This window comes from Schistocerca serialis, chromosome 6 (assembly GCF_023864345.2).
Source record: "Schistocerca serialis cubense isolate TAMUIC-IGC-003099 chromosome 6, iqSchSeri2.2, whole genome shotgun sequence".
NCBI classification, from domain to species: domain Eukaryota; kingdom Metazoa; phylum Arthropoda; class Insecta; order Orthoptera; family Acrididae; genus Schistocerca; species Schistocerca serialis.
The window spans coordinates 656,342,142-656,359,592 of record NC_064643.1 but is presented as its reverse complement, the minus strand read 5'-3'; positions in this window follow the sequence as shown (position 1 = coordinate 656,359,592).

The following is a 17,451-nucleotide window of genomic DNA, read 5'->3' as shown; positions in this document are numbered from 1 at the left end:
TGATGTACGGGGTGATGTGTCATTTTGTCTCCATGGTGTGATATCAAAAGTTAGCATTGTCAGTCTACTGCGTTTACTAGTTCCACAACAGAATCATACGATGTGAGAAACATTTATGGGTGATTACAGCGAAATATACTTTAAAATTCCACAATCTAGCAGACATGCAGAATTTCCACAACTCCACATGTGCTGCTGTTTCACATATCATCTGACAATCATTGTCATGACTTTAGGCAGCCTTGACCAGCAAAAGACGCTAGGGTCCTTATGACTGTCGTATAAGGTACAAATAGTGCTTCAGTACTTTAAGGAGCACTGTCGTTGACGTATTAGACATCAGATTCGTCTGATCTGAACGCATCTGGGGTGCTGTTGGAAGTAAACTCTGCTCCCGTAATATGCGAAAATTGTGTAAACTTTCAATGCCAGATACGTTCTAGAACCTGGAAGAATCTACTGTACCACTCATTTGCTAGCGTACTTGACCTATCGATAGCCGCGCGGGGTAGCCGCGCGGTTTTGCGTGTCTTGCTACGGTTCGCGCCGCTCCCTCCGTCCGAGGTTCGAGTCCTTCCTCGGGCATGGGTGTGTGTGTGTGTGTTGTGCTTAGCGTAAGTTAGATTAAGTAGTGTGTAAGCCTAGGGACGGATGATCTCAGCAGTTTGGTCCCATAGGAACTTACCACAAACTTCCAATTTACCTGTCGATAATCCTAAGCTGACATGTGGAGTACAGTGTAAATTGCAACAGCTGACCCTTTTATCGTGACTATCCGCAACCTTCGTCAACCAAAGACTACCCACACAAGCACCTCGTTGAAGGATCCACACCTACGACCACCATAATTGTTTTCGAAATGCTCTGTGAGCTGTGGTTTCCGGCGATGCTCCTGTGGCGCCCTCTATTTCGGACGGCCGCGGCTCGCGAGATGTGACTCCGTCGGGGGCAGTGACGGAGACTCGGTCGGCCGCAGTGACAGAGGGAAAACAGCGCACGGGGCATCGTGAGTAGTCAGTCGGCGCTTGGTGTACTGCGAGGACGCACGGTGTTGACATTCCGGCGCCTGGGTCTGGTGGCGAGCGGAACCGGAGTGCGGAAACAGTCACCGTTCAACATGGGCTCTGTTAAAGAGTCGTGTTTATCTCGAATCTTGAGGAGAGCGCGGGAGTTTACCCTGGCGTGCATGCTGACAGCGAGCTCCTGGACTAACTTTAAATGATGAGTCATTTTGTGGTAGAACTTTTGGATGTGATTGCTCCGTGTAGCCACTTTGATTTTCGCTAGTCATTCCTTAAACCACTTGGACGTGGGTCCGGGATACTTGGTATTGCAAGTCCATGTAACTGCGCTGTGCCCTAGTTCCACTGCATATATCTTGAACTGTATGTCCGATATCCGGCGATTCCTTTTTATTATTATTGTTAAGTGTCAGTTTTATGAATCAAAGTTTATTCTCTGTATAAAGCTTCAGTCGCTAATTTAAATTGGAGTTGCAAACTTCTTCCTTGTTGGCAACTGCAATAGTAACAATTCTGCGCCGTAAAACGGTGCTTTGGTATTTAAGATTGCGTGCGGATTGTCTGGTCATTATCATCTTGAGCTAGTTGTGGTTTATAAATTTATCAAGTGAAATTTCACGTCATTGGAGATTGTTTAACGAACTACTGCTTTAATAGTAACTGCTGTTGTCACGCTATAACGTTGAACATCTCTTCCTGCACTTGGCACTGCCCAGTGCTTGGCTGTTGGTTTCAGTATTTTAGTGAACTCTGTATTAATACTGGGTTTGTGTGTTCTAGTAGCCGTTATTTGTGTGCGCAGGCCCTCCTGCCTGTTGTTGTCACTTGAGATCTCGAGCACGGAATTCAGACGCGCGGCCGATGTGAACGCCAAACGTCGAGAATGTTCTGATTGCTGTGTAGATCTTTCAGGCTACCATAACATCATATTGCCGGATGTTTTCCCTGATAGTTAATTCACTTATTTAAGAGATCTTGCTATTTGAGTACTTTTGAAACCTAATAGCTTTTACAAACTGTTATTTTTCATATTCATAAGGCCTGATAATTGACTTAATTTCACAACTAGTGAGCTCAGATCTGCAGTTACGTTAAAGTTATGTTTGTGTAAAGTAATTTTTTTTTATTAATGTTAAGTTGAGATATTCTCATTGCTTTTATACAGTTGAATAATCAGTGTAGATCACAGCAATTTGCAAATGCTAATTAATCATTGTGTTGTTATCAGTGTTCTGTTTTAATTTACGTGGTGAAAAGAAATTTTTGTATCCTCAAATGGTGTCAGCATTCCACTCCAGCAGCCCATTTGCCCTGCATACCAATCCTATATCTTACCACTCTGCAAACATGTGTCTGTGTCTGACAAGTAACTCGTTACACATCTTCTGCATTACTTCCGAGGTTGTGTGTGACGCCGTCAGTTACCTACACATTAAAACCTGTGACACTTGTTGACATACAGATAGTATGTAGCAAGGCAGCACTTTCACCAATCAAAATGGTTACTCCGTCACGCCAAGAGCTATTTGTAGCACTTATACTTTCCAGATGCGAAAATGAATTTGTGACTGTATGGGCCATGATTGTTTCAGGTTCGATGAAGAGTTATCCAAATCAGTGGATAACATGTTTCCACTCAAAATTCCTTGATTTCGACACAAAATTGATAAATCAACTTACACTTCCTATTTATGTTGGAGATCGTCCAAGGAGGTCGCTTTCGTTGCAGTGTCAGTGAGGTGCGTATTGATAATAGAAGATTTTTGTAAGGCCAACCTATAATGAACTGTGATAAATAACAAGGTGGTAGTTGCCTATAGGCATTGGTTGAAACCAAAGGCAGGTCAGTAACCACGGTGTAGTTGAGATGAAGATTCATTCTCTAGACTTCCAGAGATTTGACAGATATATCACCAATGAAATACACAAACACAGGGTAGTTGAGAGAACTCATCGTACCATTCCAAGCTACTACCCTAAATATTTAGTTCTTCCGCACTTCCTCATGTTTGGTTTTACAACCGTTTCTTTCTATTTTGCTCCTATGCTCGCGATGACGACGTGTGGTTTACTGATCACAATTTTCGAATTTCTGTACAATCAATTCTACCTTTCTCGCGATAGTTTGACAACACACTTAGCTGTCTTAAAATGCTTCGATCTGGAGTCTTAGGTGTTTTTGTCTCACTGTCAGTGCAAGTTTCGATTTTCGCATCTAGATAGATATTTGGAAGCTGTCGTACAGCACATAGTGGAAGGTAACTTGTGTCACTGATAGTCATTCATTTTCCTATTCCACTCGCAAATGGAACGATAGGTGAAAGACTATGTTTTTGCGCCACTGCTCTTAAGCGGGATGCACCTACAAGCAGCAAAAAATTCTCATGTCTTTTGCACATGTAGCTTCCGTGAACTTATAACTTTAGATTCGTCAACTGTATCCATTTAGCAATGCCATGGAAACGTCTGATGTCATATGCATAACGTAAAACATAACTGTGGTACAGGAATCCTTAGACATAAATATTCAGTTACGTGGTTGCTGCCATGCGTCATTTACTGTCCTTAAAATCTGACTGCGTAACTAACTACATCTGCTCTTTGGTGTTTAGGTTCGGTGGTATGGGACTGGGTCCGACTTATTTTTTTAAATTTTATTTGGGTGCTATATTCGTTGATATCGGCAACAGACTCAATGATTTGCTGCACGATACTGTGGATGTTCCAAATTGTTAGCAAACAGAAGTACCACTCTACAACAGTGATTACAAGTGTGAAAAACTCTCGCACATCATGAGCGTTTGATTCCTGTCGTAATGCCACGCGGTTCTGCGAGCCCCCTACAGCCTAGCGTGTGCCAAATTATTCATAGCCATGGCGGGCAGTTCACACGCGACCAGCGCTTGTCGTTAGCTGTGATGCCCGCATCCGTTTTGTATTCATGAACGTAGCGTGCAGGCTCTCTTGGACAGCAGGTGCCACTGCGTTCAGTACCCGTCCACCGAAGAGAGTTTCACTCTGCCGTAATTGGTAGCAGAGTTTTTTTCGTCATGGAATCCCACGCACATGTAGGCTACCATCCACTCACTACATTCGTAAAATGTTTTTCTTCCATCATCTACACTCCTGGAAATGGAAAAAAGAACACATTGACACCGGTGTGTCAGACCCACCATACTTGCTCCGGACACTGCGAGAGGGCTGTACAAGCAATGATCACACGCACGGCACAGCGGACACACCAGGAACCGCGGTGTTGGCCGTCGAATGGCGCTAGCTGCGCAGCATTTGTGCACCGCCGCCGTCAGTGTCAGCCAGTTTGCCGTGGCATACGGAGCTCCATCGCAGTCTTTAACACTGGTAGCATGCCGCGACAGCGTGGACGTGAACCGTATGTGCAGTTAACGGACTTTGAGCGAGGGCGTATAGTGGGCATGCGGGAGGCCGGGTGGACGTACCGCCGAATTGCTCAACACGTGGGGCGTGAGGTCTCCACAGTACATCGATGTTGTCGCCAGTGGTCGGCGGAAGGTGCACGTGCCCGTCGACCTGGGACCGGACCGCAGCGACGCACGGATGCACGCCAAGGCCGTAGGATCCTACGCAGTGCCGTAGGGGACCGCACCGCCACTTCCCAGCAAATTAGGGACACTGTTGCTCCTGGGGTATCGGCGAGGACCATTCGCAACCGTCTCCATGAAGCTGGGCTACGGTCCCGCACACCGTTAGGCCGTCTTCCGCTCACGCCCCAACATCGTGCAGCCCGCCTCCAGTGGTGTCGCGACAGGCGTGAATGGAGGGACGAATGGAGACGTGTCGTCTTCAGCGATGAGAGTCGCTTCTGCCTTGGTGCCAATGATGGTCGCATGCGTGTTTGGCGCCGTGCAGGTGAGCGCCACAATCAGGACTGCATACGACCGAGGCACACAGGGCCAACACCCGGCATCATGGTGTGGGGAGCGATCTCCTACACTGGCCGTACACCACTGGTGATCGTCGAGGGGACACTGAATAGTGCACGGTACATCCAAACCGTCATCGAACCCATCGTTCTACCATTCCTAGACCGGCAAGGGAACTTGCTGTTCCAACAGGACAATGTACGTCCGCATGTATCCCGTGCCACCCAACGTGCTCTAGAAGGTGTAAGTCAACTACCCTGGCCAGCAAGATCTCCGGATCTGTCCCCCATTGAGCATGTTTGGGACTGGATGAAGCGTCGTCTCACGCGGTCTGCACGTCCAGCACGAACGCTGGTCCAACTGAGGCGCCAGGTGGAAATGGCATGGCAAGCCGTTCCACAGGACTACATCCAGCATCTCTACGATCGTCTCCATGGGAGAATAGCAGCCTGCATTGCTGCGAAAGGTGGATATACACTGTACTAGTGCCGACATTGTGCATGCTCTGTTGCCTGTGTCTATGTGCCTGTGGTTCTGTCAGTGTGATCATGTGGTGTATCTGACCCCAGGAATGTGTCAATAAAGTTTCCCCTTCCTGGGACAATGAATTCACGGTGTTCTTATTTCAATTTCCAGGAGTGTATGTTTACAACGTGACCGACACTTGCGACTCGTCTGGTCACTTCGTATAAACGTTTCAGGTTCTCTATGCGGTGGGAATATGGTGCACTATAAGAATTAAGCATTTTTGGAATAACTGGCACCCCTCTTTCCCTCGGGAATAACAACTGCCTGGGCTCCTCTTAGGTTGATATTCCATAGGGAAAAACATCCAGCTGACGCCGTCCAAATCGCCAGTGTTACCAACATGCCTTGTTGTCCGTCACCGTCATCGCCTCCACTGCCAGGCGTCACTTTTGCTTCCAGTTCTCGCTGCCCACCATCGCTATTTCTGGAAGTCTTTCATGGCAGCCATCGCCACTGCGGCCAGTCATCACATTCGCCACCAGTCCTCGACCTCGCCGCCGGACACCGCTGTTTATCACCGGCCCGTATTGTCGCTGCCAGTCTTCGCCTCTGCTGTGTACAGCTTCGTACGCAGTGGTAAGGAGAAGTGGACTACAGACTGCTGCGGCAACTGTCGCCGTAGGAAAGCTGGGCACGAGCCGAAATGCTTAGCACACAAGCTAACACAACAACTTGTGTTTCTCGAAGGGTACGAATACCCTTTACAAACATTGCCGCAAGAATCACAGTCCAGCTATCAGAATGCCAACAAGGAAGGGGCTCGCTGTACTAACCACAGACAATGATGTCACAGCAAAAGCGCTGCAAGTGCGTAAGGGGCTGTGTGGCTGCCACTGACCGTCCCACATTGCAGTGGCAAAGGGCGCTTGTAGTCCAGAGCCACGGGAGGTGTGCCTCAGCAGGCATGCACCAGATCCTGCACCACCACAGTCAGCATCTAACAGAAACTTACAATTACGTTGCCGTCTTCACGATGCAACGTCCCCTTTGAACAATTATACACGACTGTCCTTAAACTGATACACAATATTTTTTTTTAGCGCAACGCAATCTGACTTTCAAAAATCCCTACTAAAGAATGGCCCTGACTAACATTAAACTATACCTTTCACAAATCACTTACCTCACAAAAATCTTCGCTGCTCAAGCTACTGCAATACAGCGAGCGCCACTACTGCCAGCTAAATAAAAGATTCAAACTATGGAAGGCACTAACTACTGATAGGGATAGTTAGCAAATGAAAGATATTAGTAGAGAACAAACAATGTATTTACCTTGATATCATCATATATAAATATAGCAGTTCATGACAAATTTCAAAACTCCGCCATCTCTCTCCCCACATCCACCACTGCTGGCGGCTCACCTCCAACTGCGCAATGCTACGCGCTGTTCACAGCCAGCTGCCTAACACTACAATGGCGAGTATTACAACAATGCAAAGCAGCCACAGACTGCACACAGCACAGCCAGTGATTTTCATACAGAGGTGGCGTTACCAATAAAAAAACCTAAACAGCCTACTTACAACGATGCCTGTAAGGTGGTATCGATAACTGATAGCACATCCCTCCCCCAACCCTCTCACTGTTGTCATGTAGTGTAGACGAGTGAAAAATGAGGGGGGGGGGGGGAGGAACGTTGGATGCAGTTGGCAGTGAGGAGACGGCAGCAGAAACTGAGGCCAGTGCCAAGCTCCTGCCTGCATTCCAGCATATGACCTGAGCCTACCGGCAAACACCAAACGGAAAACCTGGTAGAGGGTGCGTACCCACATCGAGATGCGGAGTAGCGAATAAAGACAGAGGAATCTCGATGACTGCAGAAGGACCCAAGGCGGCAATTGGGACAGCCACCAGGAAGAGTGGCTGTCTGAAGAGGACAACGGATGTTGAGATGGCGACGACTGTGAAAGGGCATTGACTTTCATCAGCTTCAGGGCTGGCGTCGATGGTGCAGCGGTGCGGTGCCTGCGGGAGCCATATATTGTGAGGCCTGCCGTGTTTAGGCAGGAACAGAATCTGAAAGCACAAAGCCTGCAGCAGCGTCACTCAGTTCACACGTACGAAATTGACTCTGATGGTGTCACATCAATCCTCTCGGTCCCCGCAGTACAAAGAGAGAATGTCCAAAAATTTGTGCAATGGTGACTTACTCCCAGCGCATTCTATCTGCCATACGGTCTGTAAAAGATACTTTGCCTGTCTGGGGGGATTGGGTGCCGCCCACTGTGGTGAGTGCAACAACTGAAGCAAGGTGAGGTGGTGCTATCCATGTAATAACTCCGCTGGCGATGGTTTGTTGCATGGCTTGGAGTAGTAGAAAGACAGGAATAACAACAGACATTGATCCCATGTGTGGCAGGAATGAAGTTTGTCCATCTGTTTCTTAAATGTGTGTACAAAGCATTCAGCTTCACTGTTGTGTTGTAGTTGGAACAGTGCACTCGCGATTCGGTTGATGCCAGAGACAGTGCAAAACTATTCAAACTCATGCCAACAAACTGAGGTCCGTTGTCCGTCAAAATCACTTCAGGCAATCCTTCGAGGCAAAAGGACGACGAAGCCTGTATTATGGAACGAAACATAATAGGATGCATAGGAACCATGATGACAAATGTGCTGAAGGTGTCAACGAGGAAGAGCCAACGCGCATTCTGGTAAGTACCCGTGAAATCCAAATGCAAACGTTGCCAAGTTGCTTGAGGTATGGGTCATTCAAATAACTGTTGAGGTGGGATAGACTGATGTTCAGCACAAGCTTGGGACTGAGGAGTCAATTATTCAGTCTGTGCATCCATATTGTGCCAAGTGAATTGGCGTCGCACCAACTGCTTGGTGAGAACGTGTAACCTCCCCCTCACTTATCGACCTCAATGACAGTGAAAAATTAAGCCGCGTGTACCTAATGGAAATTTGTGAAAAGCAATCGTCACCGAAGTTAATCTGTTGGTAAAGAGGGAGGAAAGGGCTACATCTAAATGAAAGGAAAAATGCAAATGAAACTGGTGGAAATTAATTTTGAAATTAGGTAAAGTTAATAAAGAAAGTAAATGTGCGGCCGTTACGTTAACAATTAACTAGCGGTAATTAGATATTTGAGATTTGGGGAAATTACGGTCGCCAGTCCTATGGACAATTACTATATTAACTGAAAAAGAAAGGTTATTACACATATAATTAGCACTAGAAGCGGGGCAACTGAAGGTTGACACGTGTATTGTGAAAACTGAAGGTTTGTCAGAAGTAATAAATTTCGCTACACTCTGACTTAATTTAGCAAAAGAATTAATAAAAGCGGAAGATTGAAAGTTAATTTAGTGACTGAAATTAATAGTGAGCTTTGTTTCTGAAGCACATCGAAATTCAGTAAAATACGGTTAGTCTTGGGCTACCTCAACAATCATTTCAAAAGCTACTTGAATCTACGCAATTTAGAAATAAGAGATTTAACTTTGAACTTGAATTAAATGATTCTGAACAATTAACAATAGTAAAATTTAGTATGTACCAAGCTGAGCTGCAGACACTGGTAAGCTAAAATATGATAACGAAACTCGCACTCTTAATTTGTGCTTGTGTAATCTAAATATTGTAGCCAGCTATGAATACCTTAACTGAACTTTGAAATTAAAGCAGTGAAATGGAATGATATTACTTTAATGCTGGCGTCTGAATTTCAACGACACTCGGGTTCATTTCGGAAAAGGAAGGGACCCTGCTTGGTAATGCAATTGGGACAATGAGCAACAAAGGTTCATGCTAAGATTCTGTAATTTTGTGATGCAACAATTTTAAAAGCTGAGGTCTGTCATACAGTTCTAAAACTTTACGTGCTTCCAGTCTTCCTTGTTGGTTGATCGAAGGTTTGAAGCCGTCGATCGAGGAGGTGGCGACAGTCACTCATTGTCGGCCGTCGCTGTTGCAGAAGTTGGATGTTGGCGCGCCTCCTTCTCGACACGGTTACCAGGCGAAACGGGCTCTTGATGCGCGCCAGCTAATGCTTCCCGTCCGCGACACCGTGTCAGAAGCTATCATAGCAAGTCGAGCGCGATTACATGCTGCCAAACCCCGAAAGCGCGGCAACTCGCGGGAGCGTCACACAACACACCTGCTCCACTGCCCTCCTCCAGCCAGACTCCCCTCTGCTTGCGCTCCGCGCGGCAGAGTTAACACTCTCAAAGATCGTAAACACTTTGGTTCTCCACACGACCTATCGATGTAATGGTTCGATAACACGGTTTTCCCTAGGCAAGACCCAGCGTAAAAATACAAATAATATCTACAAAACAAACCAATTATACATCGACATATAGTAAAACAATTACAATATATAAAGACACAGAAATGTCATATCTTGAGGTAACAAAACAAGGAAAAAATTATAGTATAGTAGATGGAAATAGGAGGATATGCATTTCCGGCGTTACAAACGATGCTCCAGTGACACTGCTAAAGCAAAAAAAGCACGTCACGCTGGAGTCATGGAAAACCACAGCACATTACTGGTCATCATCGATGTGAACCAAATGATACCTTGCTGAACTGCAAGGGCGTGCATACGTGCAAAATATCGGCGAATCGCAGAGCTATGGACACCGTGTGGCTGAACGCGGCCAACCAATGCAACAGAAATTGCAAATTAGGATCTGCTGCTGTTGCCTGGGCGGTTTTTCGGTGATTAAGTGGAAAACTTAAGGCATCTGCGTCTTGTGCATCAGTGTAGCAATAAGAAGCAGAGGACTCGTCGAATGTTAAAAATGAGCCAATAGGGAGGCGAGAAAGAGCATCTACGTTGTCATACTTAAAAGTGGGCTGATAAACAATCTCATATTGGTAAGTTGCCGGAAGGCTACAAGTGCCCAAGACAGGAATGTCTGGCCGGCCGCTGTGGTCTAGTGGTTCTAGGCGCGCAGTCCGGAACCGCGGGACTGCTACGGTCGCAGGTTCGAATCCTGCCTCTGGCATGGATGTGTGTGATGTCCTTAGGTTAGTTAGGTTTAAGTAGTTCTATGTTCTAGGGGACTGATGACCACAGAAGTTGGGTCCCATAATGCTCAGAGCCATTTGAACCATTTTTTGAACAGGAATGTCTTGGCCGTTACACGCCGTCAGCGTATGGCGCTATGTGCACAACTTACTTTTTCCAAGCAATTCATAAGTGCTACAGTTTAGAAGTCACTGGAGAGCCAGTGTCAGGTTGCAAAAGGACTGATCATCCAGTTTGTAAGAGTACAGAAAGTTTATTGTCGTCACACAGCAATGCACATGAGTTGGATGCGTCTCCTGAACGGCTATTACATTGTTGTTTTGTACCAACAACACTGTGGGGCATTGAAAATAAAATACACACTGTTTGTGACTTAGATATGCTTGAAGGAGTAGCAGAAGGGGGTGCCTTACGCTTCTATAAGCCCACAGACTGTACATGTCCCCATTTTTCGCAAAAGAAGACAGTCACATCAAGCGAGAGTCAAGACTGGCGATCATGTGCCGTATTACAGCAACGGCACGACTCCACCCACCCTTGTGCCAAATGCGTCAAATGTTTATTTGAGCGCTGTGGCTGTGGCCGAGTAAGCTTCTGTTTGCCAGCTGCCGGCGAGGCCTGTTTGTTGTGGCTATCTACAGAACAAAAAGGCGCAATTTCAAAACTGTCTGCTGCTCTTTCGCAGGAATCTTGACAAGTTAGAATCTGCAAAACTTGTGAAACTACCTCTTTAATTATTTTTTTTATTGAACACTGACCTACAGAATGACCCCTGACAAATACAACTCAAACTTAACCTATTCTTTTATAAACCACAGCATACAAGCCCAACGCAATCTGACTGCTATACATTGACAACACGACTTCCAATAATGAACACAAAAGACTAGCCCTGAATTGCAAGAAATCCTAACAATAATACAAATCCAAAAAATATGAAATGAAAGAACTATGAAACTATCTCCAACTCTTTTAATTGCCTGAACTCATTTCAATCACGAACCCCGATAGTGGAAACCCCATTATTTTTCATAAGTCACTTACCTCACAGAAAATCCTCATAACACGAACTACAGCAATTACGGCAAGTAGCAACAACAGCCAGCTAAATAAAAATAGCCTAACTGCTATACACTCTAACTACTAGGAGGCATATGGTTAGCAAAGGAAAGATTCTGTTGAAGAGCAAACAATGTATTTAGAAAATTTTACCTTATTCATGTGACATACGGTTAAAAAAATTATGTAGTTGTCAATAATTCCGCTACCCAAACATGATAAACAACATCCATTTCATACATTTCCTTGCATATTTTCTTATAAACAAATCATTTCATCTCACTTTACATTGCGTGTGCTACCTACATAGAGCCTCAACTAAGAAATGACCATGATCCAGACAACCCCTATCTCCCCACTGCCTATCGACTCTTACTGCTGTGATCAAGGGAAGGGCCCCGAGGTCACAGTGGGGAATTTGAGTGGGAACTAAATTCCAATCCTGACTCCAAAATCCGAAAAGCCCTTGGAATTCAAAACCGTTCTGGTCCTACATTTCCCATTCGCATCTTTTCTGAAGATCTATCAGCCATAGATCTCCTCCTTCAGAATGGAGCCTTCGTCAGTCCCCGTAAACACAAAGCTGACCCCAATCTCAAGCCCAAGCCCACCACTGCTGCAAATGCCTCATCTAAAATGATCATTTAACTTCTGACCGCGAAAGTCCTCCTACCTGGCCCCACAGCAGAGCCCAACACCTCTACCAACACTGCTCCAACTTCCCATCCCCATCCACCTGCAACACTTGCAGTCATTTCCACCCCATTTACTCCAATAAGTATACAGAGAATCTCCCTTCCACCACACCTGAACTAATCTCGCCAGTCGGCCCTACTGACACGCACCTCCACCCAAACAACTGCCTACATCCGACCTCTACTGCTGAGGACATCATCCACTTCATGACTACTGTCCTTCAAAACATCCATCCATTCGAGCTTTTACATTTCCCCTGTCAGGTCACCTTGACAGCCTGTTCCGTATTTAATTTAAATGTCACTGCCACATATCTCCAAAACGACTTCCACTCCCTCTTTTCCCTAGTAGACAACACCATACCATCCTAGATCCCTTCCGTCACAAACCCTCTCACATCCTCACCACCAATCTTTTCTCCCTCTCCACAACTTCAATGCCATCTCTCTATCCTCATCTTTTGTTTCACTCTCCATCGTGCTACCATACTCTCCTCCATTTGCCCCTACCTGGAACTGGTTAGCAGACGCAACGTCAGCATCAACTCCTGCAACTAGTCACCTCTGAGCAGCTCGTCATGAAACGCCAACTCCACCACATCAGCAACACCTGTAAATTTCCAATACTCTTATTTTGTTCACCTCTCTGTGGTTTAATATAATTATTGTGTTCAAAACTGTACGCTGAAGAGTGGGTACATCGCTGCTGCTAACTCACTCCCCCAAGGAGGGGGAGGATTGGCGTGGCTGGATATGAACAAGCAGATTACTGCTTGTTTAAAATCTGTCACCAAGCTCATATGTTAATTTTTCGTAGTGAGTTTTAGGAACATCGTACCTGAACATTCCACAGTGCAGGTTCTCGCTGAGGACAAATGTTCATGTCCCGTTTTTTGACTTTCTCTGCAGATATTTTTTGTGAATTATTGTACAACTGATTTCATTTTACATTTATGACGGTTCTGAATTCCCAGTAATTTTTTCAATGTGGACTAGAGCGGAAGTGTGTATCTTGCATTTTAGAATTTCGGTGCTAATTTAATTTTGGTCACGTGGGCTCTGATTGCAGCGCCATCACAAATAACATACTAGCGGAGTTAATTGTAACAACTGTTCCGCACTTAGTGTCATGAAGTCTGCTGCAGCCCAGCGGACTTGGAGCGAGACCGAGCGAGGTGGCGCAGGGGTTAGACACTGGACTCGCATTCGGGAGGACGACGGTTCAATCCCGCGTCCGGCCATCCTGATTTAGGTTTTCCGTGATTTCCCTAAATCACTCCAGGCAAATGCCGGGATGGTTCCTCTGAAAGGGCACGGCCGACTTCCTTCCCTAATCCGATGAGACCGATGACCACGCTGTCTGGTCTCCTTCCCCAAACAACCAACCAACCAACTTGGAGCGAGTGAGGCACCTGAACTTGTTCATCATGCATGGGGCGGCAGCCACTGTAGACGTTCTGACGGCACAAGGGAGCTCTACCCCCACATTTTGTTGAAATATAGACACAGGCATTCATGTCCTATTTCTACCGTAAACGTTTAAACAACTTTCAGTCTTGAAGTGAGGACACGTCAGCCCTTGGGTCCTTAACTTAGGGTGTCAGTCAGAGGTGTTGGGGAAAAACGCTTATACTTGCAGATTGCACGGTTTCAGACTTAGAGTAACTGTATTTTTGAATTTCTCGTCATTATTAAACTTAGGATGAATCTTAAATTTAGCACAAGAGGTGGCGACCATGCAGGAGTATTGGAACAGGGCCGGTACCATTCCAAAATACCGTCACCAATCCCCCCCCCCCCCCTCCCGCCTACATATATGCGCTAGACATGAAATGTTTTCATAACACCGTCACCTTTCCAAAGCATCGTTAGTCGACAAGGTCGCACGCAATGTATCCGGCATGTGTTGACTCTCTAGTCTTTATTACCGGCGCGGGGTTGTGACATAGAGAGAGAGAGTTAGCGCCATCTCTCTCTACGCTCGCAATGTATCCGGTGGGGTGGTGGAAATGGCTGTATCCAATACGATCCCTTAATTGAGTCACATGTTCGACTTCTACCAATAGGATTCAACTATCCTATGACCTCATTGTAGGACATATATAGGTTAAGTTCCGGGACCTCAGTCTTGGTCACTCAGTCAGCGGTAGACTAAGAAGAACAATCATGAAGCACCAGTCAACCTCCAGTGCAGTCACTCAGAACAGGATCAAATGGAAAAGTAAGTATCATATTTCACATTATTCTATCTCGTTCATTATCCTTATTATTCAATGTTTTCACTTATTCGCTAATATCTAATCATTCATCTTCTTTTTTCAACAGAGTCAAACGCAACCATGCTTAGCCCCGCAGACGCGTCCGAACCTGCATCATCATTAGCTTCGTTAACCATCTCATCCGGACCTACACCAGCGACAGCCGACTCATTTGATCCAGTAGCGATCACGTGGGATCCTGTAGCTTACATGTTGGAGCAGGACAAGAAGTTGCTGCTCTCCGTCCCACTCAGCAACATGTGTGATGAAGATGCTCGATCTGCTCACCACACAACGAATTCAACCACTGGTGGTGTTAAAGATCAACTAAATGGTGGTCAGTACTGGATGCCTACATATAACTCATCACAATCGAACACTCCCGTGATAGTGCAACCACCGAGTTTAGATACTGTAAATAAAAAGAATACGTCTAGTGCGGCTACGCTATTCACCACGACATATAATTTAACCTCCAGTGGTTCCAAACGTGTGAACATTGCTATAGACGTCCATCATGTCTGGGGGATCCAAGCTATAATGGAGATTGAAAATATTTCCAAAAGTGTTAAAGTCCCGATTTCCGAGTTCGACTGGGCCGGGATCTGTCATGCAGGGCGCTACATCAATCAACAAATGACCACCGAATATGATCCAACTCATCCCCCACCAGAAATTCGACTTGCCGATGTCACACTTTCCATTACTACTGTATATGATGACTGCACCTTATGCATTAAATCAGGTGTCGACAGCGTCTATCTAAGGCATCCGTCAGTTATCAAATTATTCAACGTAGACTCCTCTATACGGTTTGCTCTCGAGAGACTGAATCGTTGGGTTCCTAGCATAGAGGCAGCATATAGTGATGTTAAATACTCTCTACGTGTTAATAATATACATATTGACGATTTTGAGCAGCATCTTCGTTCACATATGGCCATTAAAACTACAGACATCCAATTGAAATGCGTGTGTCAAAAACCAGAGTACTCAGAGTCACCTATCGGATTGCGTGAGATACGTGCAGAATTTATTGCCAACCAAAGAGAATTATTTGGTATATATTGTACAGGTTCTAAGAAGAAACGTGCAGATTATGATAACACCTCAGAAATAGTACATCCAATGTATGATTTTTAAATAAATAATTTATATTTAATCTTATCTCCTGTTTTTCTTTTATTTCAGACCACCACTCCTATTATAATCAAATTGATCCAATAATTTTTTAATTCTACTCAAATTATGACCATCTTACTCTTCATACATGTGTTCCTCGTGTAGGCAGTATAGCTCAATCGGTTAATTGATCGAACTATACTGGCTACACACAAATATTATTATTATCCTCTCAGTTATATTTTCTATATATGTCAAGTACTTGTTTGTACATGGCTCATTTACTATCATGGCTGTCTGGGTGAAGCACCCTCACCACAAGGACTTTGTTGTCGGTGACTGGTCATTTGAAGATTCAAGTGAAGAGCAGAAGAAGAAGAAGAACAATAAAAATGGAATTCTCCTTCCCGATAATATAAGAGCAATTATTGTAGGCCCATCCAACTGCGGCAAGACTAATGTCCTCATGACTGCTAACTCATGTGCAAGGTGTCCGATTTGAACATGTCTGTCTATTCTCAAAAACACTCTTTCAACCCAAGTATCAGCTATTGCATGAGATATTTCGAGGTGTAGATGGCGTTACATACACAACATTCAGTGAAAGCTCTGATATCCCCCCACCTGAAGAAACAAAACCAAACAAAGTATTCATATTTGACGATGTTGCAGTAGAAAACCAAGACCAAATTCGCAAATATTTCTCTTTCGGTCGCCATATGGGTGCTGACGTATTTTATCTAAGTCAAACATATTCCAGAATCCCCAAACAACTTGTTAGGGATAACGCAAATCTCATTATAGCCTTCAAGCAAGACAATCTTAATTTAAGACACATTTACCAAGCACATGTGGGGCCGGATATGTCGTTCAATGATTTCTTAAAGATATGTGCAGACTGTTGGAACCATTCACAGCATGGGTTTCTCGTTATTGATAAAACAAGAAAACTGTATGATGGTAGATACAGACGAAACTCTCAAGAATTTTTCATATATAACAAGGTAATAGACGTTAGCACATCAGTCTACGTCATACCATGGACAAATTCGCGCGTATGTCCACCTCTCAACCTGAGATGATTGGTGTACACAGACAGAACATTCGCTTGTACATGGATGCGAAAATTCAAGCTATGGCTCTTAAAGTTGCAAGTATGCGCAGGGAACTAGAGACCTATTACCAAACCCTTCTGAGAATGGTGAATCAGTTAAATGAGCTAGTTAATCAAGTCAGTAAGAAAGTAACCGACTTAACTGAAAAGGTCGATCATATTCAGAGAAAAATAGATGTAGACCTGATTGTTGTCGATAAGGGCGATCGTGATCATACTAAGAAGCTGAAGAAAATGAATGCATATATAAAGCCTCATGTCGCAGAGACGTCTGATTAGTATACGTTGAGATGTCGACGACCAAACAGAAAGTCATTCAAGCCCGTAAAGCAGTCCGAGAGAAATTACGGTTGCTTAGGTTGGGGTATATTGATCGTCAGCAAACACTAAGAGAGACCTTTAAGCCCGTTACTGAGTCTCTCCGACAGCTCTCACCAAAAACAAAAACGACCCAAAACGACAGTCAAGCCATTGATGAATTCATTATTAGTCGCGCACCAGGCCAGATAGATAGAACATTCGGCGTTAGCCCGGGAAGACCATACATGTTGGGCACGCATCCCATAACTGTAACAGAAGACAAAATACAAATAGCTGATAGACAGTTTGACCGAACACCAGGCTTAATGAATCTTATTTTCCTAAGACCAACTAAAAAACCTATAAATTATTCAGTTAGTGATAAGGACACGTACCGTCAAATACTACACATGACTGGTGTACACAAGATCACCAAAAGCCTAACCAACAGGAAGTATAAA